The following is a 9,797-nucleotide window of genomic DNA, read 5'->3' as shown; positions in this document are numbered from 1 at the left end:
CTTAGGGAATCACTTGCTTATCATTCTTAGTCTAGACACATCTTACTGCATTGATTGCATGAAAAGTGTATAGACAAAATTCATATCTTAGCGTATCTGCTAATTCATATCTTAGCGTATCTGTTATTGTAAACTTTGCCTGGCATATTCCGTAAATTCCTCCGTAATCTATGAAATCTTTTGTTCTATATATATAGATATTCTATATAATTAGGATACCACCCAATATTCGAAAATCATTTTATATCGATAAACCCTTTACTCAATCGTACGAAATAGAACTCGCCACTAGTTCAAGTTCTTCGGAATCCGACAGCTATTCCGACATGGTTGTTCACCTAAGCTCCGAAGCAGCGTCACCAGAATGAATCAACCAATCAGTCATCATCTATTCTGGATGAATTGGGGATGGGTTCGTAATTGACTTAATCAATGAAGAATAGAAGAAGGCGATCCTTTCCACCAACCGTATTCACCTATTGGTGAAGAACCTGAAGCACTTATCGGCGAACCTATCCGAAACACCATTTTTAGCCTCATTTCCAGGATAGCTCGTCACGAATATGTTCTATCTAAAATTCTAAACCTTAGTTATCTGCTCGTTCCAACCGACAATCATCCTGGAGTAAATAGAAGAAGGCAACACGCTTCGCGCCTGAGTTGTAATGACCCGGCTTTTTCCATTTGCTTTTGTGCCTTGTGTTTTTGCGAAACTGTGTATTTGTGCATACTGTGCTACTTTATACTCTGGAACCTTTATATACATGGTTTACTTTCATTTATGTATTAAAACGTGCCTTAAAGTACGTAGGATACTTAACTTGATCACCGGATGCTTTATGACCGTTAGTGTCACTTAACGTTTCGAATAAACCGCGAACTGCGCGCACGTTTAACTTTTGTCGTAATCGGAATATTATGACTATGAAATATTAATTATTATTTCATAATAATAATTACTTGGGTTTATGGATGCTTAATTATGCGTAGTAATTTAATTATGCTTACTAGTTGGTCTTGTTGGACTTTCTACCTTGTTGGACTTAAGCCCACCCTACTCTAGCTAGTAGCTCACTTAATTAGCCCACTTATTAATTACTAGTGACCCATTAATAAGTAAGATAAATGTCCATTTATTAGAGGGAACACGCTAGCATTTATGTCAAGTATTATCCTTAATGTTGCATGGGATCCCAACATAAGCACCAACTTTAGACAACCATTAACCAAAAAGCAACTTTTTGTCCCCCCTTATCTCCCCCAAAACTCACGGCCATGAGGCCTCCCTCCCACCCTCATTTGCCTATAAATACTAGCCTTATTCATCTCATTTTACACTTGCTTTCATTTGTTATTCACACACACTCACTCTCTAATTCTCTCTAGTTCTTTCTCTCTCTAAAAGTGTAAGTATTTTGAACTTTTCTTCTTCTTCTCCTTCTCATCATCACGAAATCATAATCATCATCATCATGGGTCTAGCCTTTTAGCTTTTGATCTTGATTACATCTTGTAGATTCAAACATGGATTTGAATCTTTCAAGAACATGGAAGATTCAAGCTTTCTAGCTTTGAATCTTCACCCACTTTGTAGATCTATATTTCTTTAACTTTAATCTTGTTATTTTGTTATAAAGATTCAAACTTGTGTTTGTAATCTTCATGTAACTTAAAGATCCAAGCTTTATGCTTCAAGATCTTCAAGAACAATCAAGATGCAAGCCTTCTAGCTTGGATCTTCATATCTTTTGTTAGATCTAAGTTTTCTAACTTATGATCTCATTATTTTGTTATAAAGATCAAAACTTGTGTTTATGGTCTTCATATAACTTAAAGATCCAAGCTTTATGCTTCAAGATCTTCAAGAACACTAAAGGTTCAAGCTTTCTAGCTTTGTAACCTTGCAACTTGTGAGAAAAGTACCAAGCTCTCTAGCTTAGGGTTCCATCACTTCATTTGACTTAGATTATGTTCATACTTGTTTGATTGATATAAAGTTTGTAACTTTGTTTGTAAATAGGACTTGTATTTGTGTTAAGACTAAGGATATGATGTAACATTGGTTCATCATCCATCTAAGACTCTTAAATGAGTTGTGTTCTTACTTGGTCTTAACATATTGTGTATTGATGGTAGAATCTTGGTCAAGGTGATGCTAATCCATCAACGAGTTGTACACTTGAAGCTACAAGCATCAAGGATGAGAACCGTGATGAGCATCAAGTACCAAGAACCCTACCGGAGCACTTGTTTACTGTTTTTTGGGATCTGATCAGTAACCTGTCTACTGTAAAGATGATTTTCAGTTATTTCGGTTAGATTAGATGATTTTCTGTTTAGGCCTCATCATAATCCGAGTTACGGTTTAGGATTTATGGCCCTCCGAAAGTCACTAAGCCCTATTAACGTTATGCTGAAATTTCTGACCTACTCGCACTTAAACCGTCACCACGGTCAAACGAAGATGAGTTTGTTTCTAGAAATTGGTCAGAAACTAGGGGACTCATATACGGAGCCATATCCACTGATTAAGCGTCTTTTCGATTTATGTATAGGTCGTATCAGCTGACCAAAGTCAGCCTATTGTTTCGATCTCTATTCTTGTCAAACTTACTTAGCTTTTATGATGATGAACGATGATGATGATGACACTTAAACTTTTTTTATGCACTAATAGAACCTGTAAAGACAACCTACTAACCTAGTAAACTTTGATTTAGGTTGACGACCTTTCGGACCGACTTACTACTCGCATACTTTCATTACCGACTTTACCGCTTTTATCACTGTGAGTTATAGCATCCGTTTTTACTTATACTATTTTTGGGGCTGAGAATACATGCGCTTTTTATGTTTTACTTACTTGACACGAGTACTTAAACTTTACATATGTGTGGGTTATACAACGGCATAAAGATTCCCCTTAGCACGGTAACGTTTAACTATTGGTTTTTGAACCGGTAGACGCGAATATTAGATATGGATCCATAGGGTTTGACATCCCCACTCGGGCTAGTCGCGCTAGCATTTAACGGGTGTTTAATACTTCGAGGACATACGCACTCGCCAAGTGTACTTTTAGGGGGTGATATTTATAATTACGTTAAGTCTAGTTACCATGTGCCCACGGTTATACATATGCTTTTCATATTGTTTTGAAACATTGAAATCTCGTGGTCAATCTTGTATTACTGTTACAATTTAAACTATAGCTCACCAACATTATTGTTGACGTTTTTAAGCATGTTTTCTCAGGTGCTTAGAGGTTTGTTGCTTCCGCTCTTAGACTTGCTGTCATGCTGTTTAGACTTGCTGTTAAGGACCTGCTGTGTTAGATAACCGCTGCATAACTTAGAGATATCTCAATCATGAAACTTTTAATTTGCATTCGCAACTTATGTTATTTGAATAATGGCTTTGTAATGACCTCTGTGTCACGTTATCTTTTGTAAAACACTATGTTTTTATGAATGCAAACTGGTTTTCAAACAGCATGTAGTATTCAACCATGTAAAGATCCTGTTGTTGACGAATCGTACACGATGGTTTTGTACGGGGCGTCACATTTGGTATCAGAGCATTGGTTGTAGGGAATTAGGTTGCATTAGTGAGTCTAGACCGACCCGAGTAGGATTCACTAATAGGACTAATCTACAACTTGCTAGTTTACTTGTTTCTGCGAAACTTACTGCATGCTACTGATTACTTTTACTGCTATGTGATATTACTGCATGCTATTGCTTATCTTTACTGCCATGCGAACTTGCTGTATGCTTATTTCCGCTATTGCATGATTACTATCTGCTTTCACATGTTATTTCTGTTTAGCGTTGTTATTATTGCCATGCTGTATACTGTTTTAGACAACCTAGGTTGCTGTAGTGCCTAATACGTGCTTGCTTTATGACTTACTGACACAGAAAAAGTTATTTTTCCTTGTTCAGATGTCGGATATCCCGCCCGTTGTCATTTTGGAGAGCGACTCAGACTCACCCTCCACCTCGCCTGCCATTGTTGCCGATTCACAGATCCCGTCTTCGACACACTCCAGCGACTCTGGCGCTTCGTCCTCTGGAGCCAGTGGCCATGCACCCGACCCAGTGATCACCACAGACGGACACGAGGATCCACTGGAGATTCCAGCTCCACTCATCCCAGTACCTCCGGAGCCACAGTCCCATCCCGGTGGTGCTGTGATTCCCGGGGAATACGGAGATGTTCCGTTCCGTAATGAGCATAACCATTGGTGCCGACGCCTTCCTGATGGACGTGTCATACCGATCCCACCTTTCAGATACCGAATTATGACTACCGGCCGCCGAGCGCCGCCACCTCCAGCTGTTTTCGACAACTCATCATCCGACGACTCATCCTCTGATGACTCCAGTGACAAGGATTCCGACGAGGACCCTGAGGAGGCCCCCGTACAGCCACCCTCTACCCCGCAGAAGAAGCGGTATCATTTTGATGGTACCGTTATTCCAGGGGTTAACGGAGGTAGGTCGTTCGTTAGCGCACATAGACTGAGGACTAGGGTCACCGCCCGTAAGCGGGTTGTGCCTTATCCTGCCGATCCATTTGTGCGTAAGGCTTACCGTTGCACACCATCTACTTCTGGTGCTGGACCATCTGCACCACCTGTACCATCCACACCGCCTGCCCCACCATCTCCCTCCATCGAGGAACTGACGAGGGAAGTGGAGATCCTCCGTGCTCGGGTAACTGAGCTCGAGGACCAGATGTCCCACGTAATGGACATCCTTTACCCACCGTCACCATAGGGCATTGTAGTAGATTTCATTATGTAATTTCGTTTGTAGTTTCACGTTTTACTCTTGTATTGTACGAACCTATGCGGATGTATGCAACTTATTATTAATGAATGAAACTTAGTGTTGTTTACTTTTTGCACGGTGTTCTACTTACGTTACTGTATGGTGTTTTTGTGGTATCTATATCTGGTTGCATTGCTTAGTTAACATGTGTTGCGTTGGTTCCAAGTTGGTTTCTATATACTATATTACTATTTATTAAATGCTGGATTTTGACTTAAGTCAAAATTTCTGTTTAGAAGAGCAATGGCAAACGGACGAGCAGCACCCACAGCAGCCCAAATCGAGGAAATGATTGCAGAGAGAGTAGCCGCAGCTATTGAGGAGATCAACCCCCAAGCTCCACCAGTTAACCAGCCCATTCATAACGGGTGCACGTATAAAGAGTTTCAAAGCTGCAAGCCCCACAACTTTAGCGGTACTGAGGGGCTAGTTGGTTTGACTAGGTGGTTTGAGAAATTGGAAGCTGTGTTCCGCGTCAGTAACTGCTCAGAAGCGAACAAAACCATGTATGCCTCATGTACGCTGTCAGACGGTGCCCTAACCTAGTGGAACACACTGGCTCAAGCTACGGGTATTGATGAGGCTTATGCCATTCCGTGGGAAGAATTCAAGGGGGCCATGATCGAAGAGTACTACCCCACGACAGAGATACAGAAAATGGAGGCTGAGTTCTGGGAGTTAAAGGTTGTGGGCAACGATCTTGATGGTTACAACCGTACGTATCTGGAATTAGCGCTGATGTGTCCCACGATGGACACCCCGGAATTTAAGAGAATGGAACGCTACTTATGGGGACTTTCCAAGTCCATTCAAGGAAATGTCACCTCTTCTAATCCAACCAACGTCCCGGCAGCTATGCGCATGGCGCATACCCTTATGAACCAAATTATCAGCAAAGAACCGGAGAAGGGTAAATCCGAATCGGGAGCCAGTGGTGAGAAGCGTAAGTGGGACTACAACAACAAGGGGAGAACCTATGATCAAACTCCCGCTAAGAGGCCTAACGATGGAAGGAACCCCAACCCGAATACCAGCTCGAACCCCAACTACAAGGGTACTCTACCGCAGTGCAAGAGGTGCTACAAGCACCATACCGGGTACTATAATGCGGTCTATGAGAAATGCAACAAAATCGGGCGCGTTGGTAAGAACTGCAAGATTCCCATTCCAGCTGTGAGGACAAACCAAAATGGGCCAAGGAAATGCTATGAGTGTGGACAGCAGGGCCACTTAAGGAATGATTTCCCCAATAAAAAGAAGGACGGCGGACCAGCGCGTGGTAGAGCTTTCAACGTTAATGCAAGGGATGCACGTGAGAACCCAGACTTGGTTACATGTGTATTCACTATAAACAATCTATTAGCCTCTGTCCTATTTGATACTGGTGCCGATAGAAGCTATGTCTGTAGAAACTTTTGCTCTAAGATAAATTGGTCATTAGTGCCTTTAGAAGAGAATATGCTAGTTGAGGTAGCCAATGGGAAACTTGAGAAAGTTGATCAGATTGGCCAAGGAGCTATTATTAACATAGTTGGCGTGGATTTCGAAATTGACTTGATACCCATCAAGTTGGGGAGTTTTGACGTGATTGTCGGTATGGACTGGTTGACTAAAGTAAGGGCCGATATTATCTGTGGATATAAAGCTCTTCGTATACCACAAGGAGACGGTGAGCCACTGACTATTTACGGAGAAAGATGTAACTCGAAGCTGAACCTCATTAGCTGTATGAAAGCGCAGAAGATCATGAAGAAAGGACGACTTGCTGTTTTAGCGTACGTGAAGGCTTTAGAATCAGAGGAGAAGAGTGTGAATGACGTGCGAATCGTGAATGAATTCCCTGACGTCTTTCCGGAAGAGTTGCCTGGATTACCGCCACCAAGAGCAGTGGAATTCCAGATTGATCTAGTGCCGGGAGCTACACCCGTAGCTCGCGCGCCTTATCGACTAGCACCTTCCGAACTGCAAGAGTTGCAGAGTCAACTGCAGGAATTGCTCGACCGAGGGTTTATCCAACCAAGCTCGTCGCCTTGGGGAGCACCCGTTTTATTCGTGAAGAAGAAGGACGGATCCTTCTGCATGTGTATCGACTACCGCGAACTCAACAAATTGACGATCAAGAATTGATATCCTCTTCCCCAAATTGACGATCTTTTTGATCAGCTACAAGGATAGAGCGTGTACTCTAAGATCGATTTGCGATCCGGTTATCACCAGTTGAGGGTGAAAGAGAGTGATGTGATGAAGACTGCGTTTAGAACCCGCTATGGTCATTACGAGTTTCTCGTGATGCCGTTCGGATTAACCAACGCACCAGCCGTGTTCATGGACCTCATGAATCGTGTCTGCAAGCCTTATCTGGATAAGTTCGTTATCGTCTTCATAGATGATATCCTCATCTACTCCAAGAGCGAAGAAGAACATGAGCAACATCTTCGGTTAGTGCTTGAACTCTTGAGACGAGAGCAGCTTTATGCCAAATTCTCTAAGTGTGAATTTTGGCTGAAGGAAGTCCAATTTCTGGGTCATATCGTGAGTGATTGATGATTGTAGCGTGGTGTACGAAATAGTTATATATTTTTAATGCGGAATGCTACAAATTATGACAAGTTTTAATTATTTATTTATCGAGTGGGATATACCAAAACCTTGCTACAACACTATAGGCAGTGTACCTAGTCGCGGAGTAGTATAGTTTTTAGTAAGTCCGGTTCGTTCCACAGGGAGACTGGCTTATGAAACACTTATTTTTATATAAATATTTTTGTACAACAATATAAAAATATATATATAATAATATATAAAAGTGGGGTTTTACCGTTTAATGACCGGTTTGTCGATTTTATATTTTAAGTCACAATTAAAATCTAATACAAAATTTAAATGACGATAATTAAAGTGCGTAAAATAAATAAAATAAAATAATTATTATGCTTATTTAAACTTCCATAATCATGATATTGGCGTATCGATTTTAATTTAGTTCAATGGGTTAATTGTCCTTTGGCCTGGAATTATTTGAAAGCTATCCGGCTTTTGACCAAAATAGTTCATCGGTTATAATTATAAAATGCTCGGCAAATTACTCTCATACCCGAAGTCAAATAATTCCAACTAATTGGGGATTCAAACTGTAACAAGGTCTTAATTCTTTGTTTAATGAATACACCAGGTTAACGACTGCGTGTATTCCAAGGTTTTACTACTTTGTTAACAATTACACCAATTACCCTTGAATGTAATTTCACCCCTGTTTTAATTATTCTAGTGGCTATTAGTCCATTCCCGTGTCCGGTTAAATGAACGATTATTCGTACATATAAATACCCCGCCCATCGTGTCCGATCGAGTGTATATGGTAATTTATAGGGACGCCCAATTGTAAATCTTTATATTAACATTAACAAACTATCATTTAGTTAAACAAATATAAAGCCCATTAATAGCTCATAGTCTAATTTCCACAAGTGTCGTTCTTTTGTCCAAACCCCAATTATGGTACAAAGCCCAATTACCCAATTTTAGTAATTAGCCCAACATCATGATTACTTCGTTTTAAATAGGCATAATAATAACTTAGCTACTAGACATTAAAATAAAAAGGAAGTACATAACTTACAGTGGGATTAATCAAAGGAGTGTTACACGGACAGAATTTTAACTTAGAATTCCATAAAACTGATTTTTACATTACCCAATCTAATCTAATATACATCTAATCTATTATTTATTATATATATATATATATATATATATATATATATATATATATATATATATTACATCTTGAACAGAGGGAGTAGATATATTTTTATGTGTGTGTTTTTTTTTCTCTTTACTCGGCAGAAAATGTTGCAATTTATAGAACCTGGCCTGAAATCTGGAGTCATGCGACTCGCATGGAAATGGCCTTCTGGCCATGCGACTCGCATGAGGACCAGGGACAGCTCACATTGTTTTGGCTCCTAGCTTGTCGACATAATAAAAAATAAATATAAATATATAAATAATTAATATAATTATTTATATATTATATTTTATTCTTGTGCATAGTAGACTAGATATTTTTGGTCCGTTGCGTCGGGCGTTTCTTCTTGACTCGGGTCCCGGTTCCGGATTTTCAGACGTCCTTGCGTACTATTTTATATCGTGTACTTTGCATTCCGCAACTTGTACTCTTGTCATTTTTAGACGTTCTTCATCAATAATTTGAACCTTTTTAATTGTATCTTGTACATTTGAGCATTTTGGACCTTTCCGTCTTCAATTCTTTGTTTTCGCCTTTTGTCTTCGCACTTATTAAATATAAACGAATATTACTTGAATATGGAACAATTACAACTAAAATCCTGTCTTTCTTGGGGGATAATGCTATGAAATATATGTTCCTTTTTAGCCTTATCAATATCCCCACACTTGAACGTTGCTTGTCCTCAAGCAATACAGTCTTGAAATAAAAACATACGAATCACTTCTTTATTCTTCACACTTTGTACATCAGTGATTTTGATAGAGCGGTATAAACAATGATAGTAACGATGTGGTTAAGGTGGGTGTGTCTTTTATAGTTGCCTCGGGTTTAGGTCAACGACACTGGCAATCAAATAGCCGATTTACTTTCGGTTTCCAAAGCAAAGTGCACATTTGAAAGGCGGTTTACAGTCCCACATGACTATAAAAATTTAGATCCTTAAGGAAATTGGATCTTTATGAAAACATTTGATCTTTTGAAAATTCAAGCTAGATTTTACCCTAGACAAGTTTTCTGATTTGACCCACCATTCGGTGTTGCAAAATATATTTGTGGATCAATATTTTGGCTTAAAACTTTTAGGTTCGTGTAATCCACTGCTATCCCGGTATCGGAAGCACACATCCAGTTTACTTGTTCCGTATATTACCTTTCGGTAAACTACCGTCCGGTTGTAAAGGAAAGCGATGAACAAGAAACTGTTAAGGCAA

The sequence above is a fragment of the Rutidosis leptorrhynchoides genome, chromosome 3 (assembly GCF_046630445.1).
Source record: "Rutidosis leptorrhynchoides isolate AG116_Rl617_1_P2 chromosome 3, CSIRO_AGI_Rlap_v1, whole genome shotgun sequence".
Classification (NCBI taxonomy): Eukaryota; Viridiplantae; Streptophyta; class Magnoliopsida; order Asterales; family Asteraceae; genus Rutidosis; species Rutidosis leptorrhynchoides.
Note: the sequence above shows the minus strand (reverse complement) of the source record.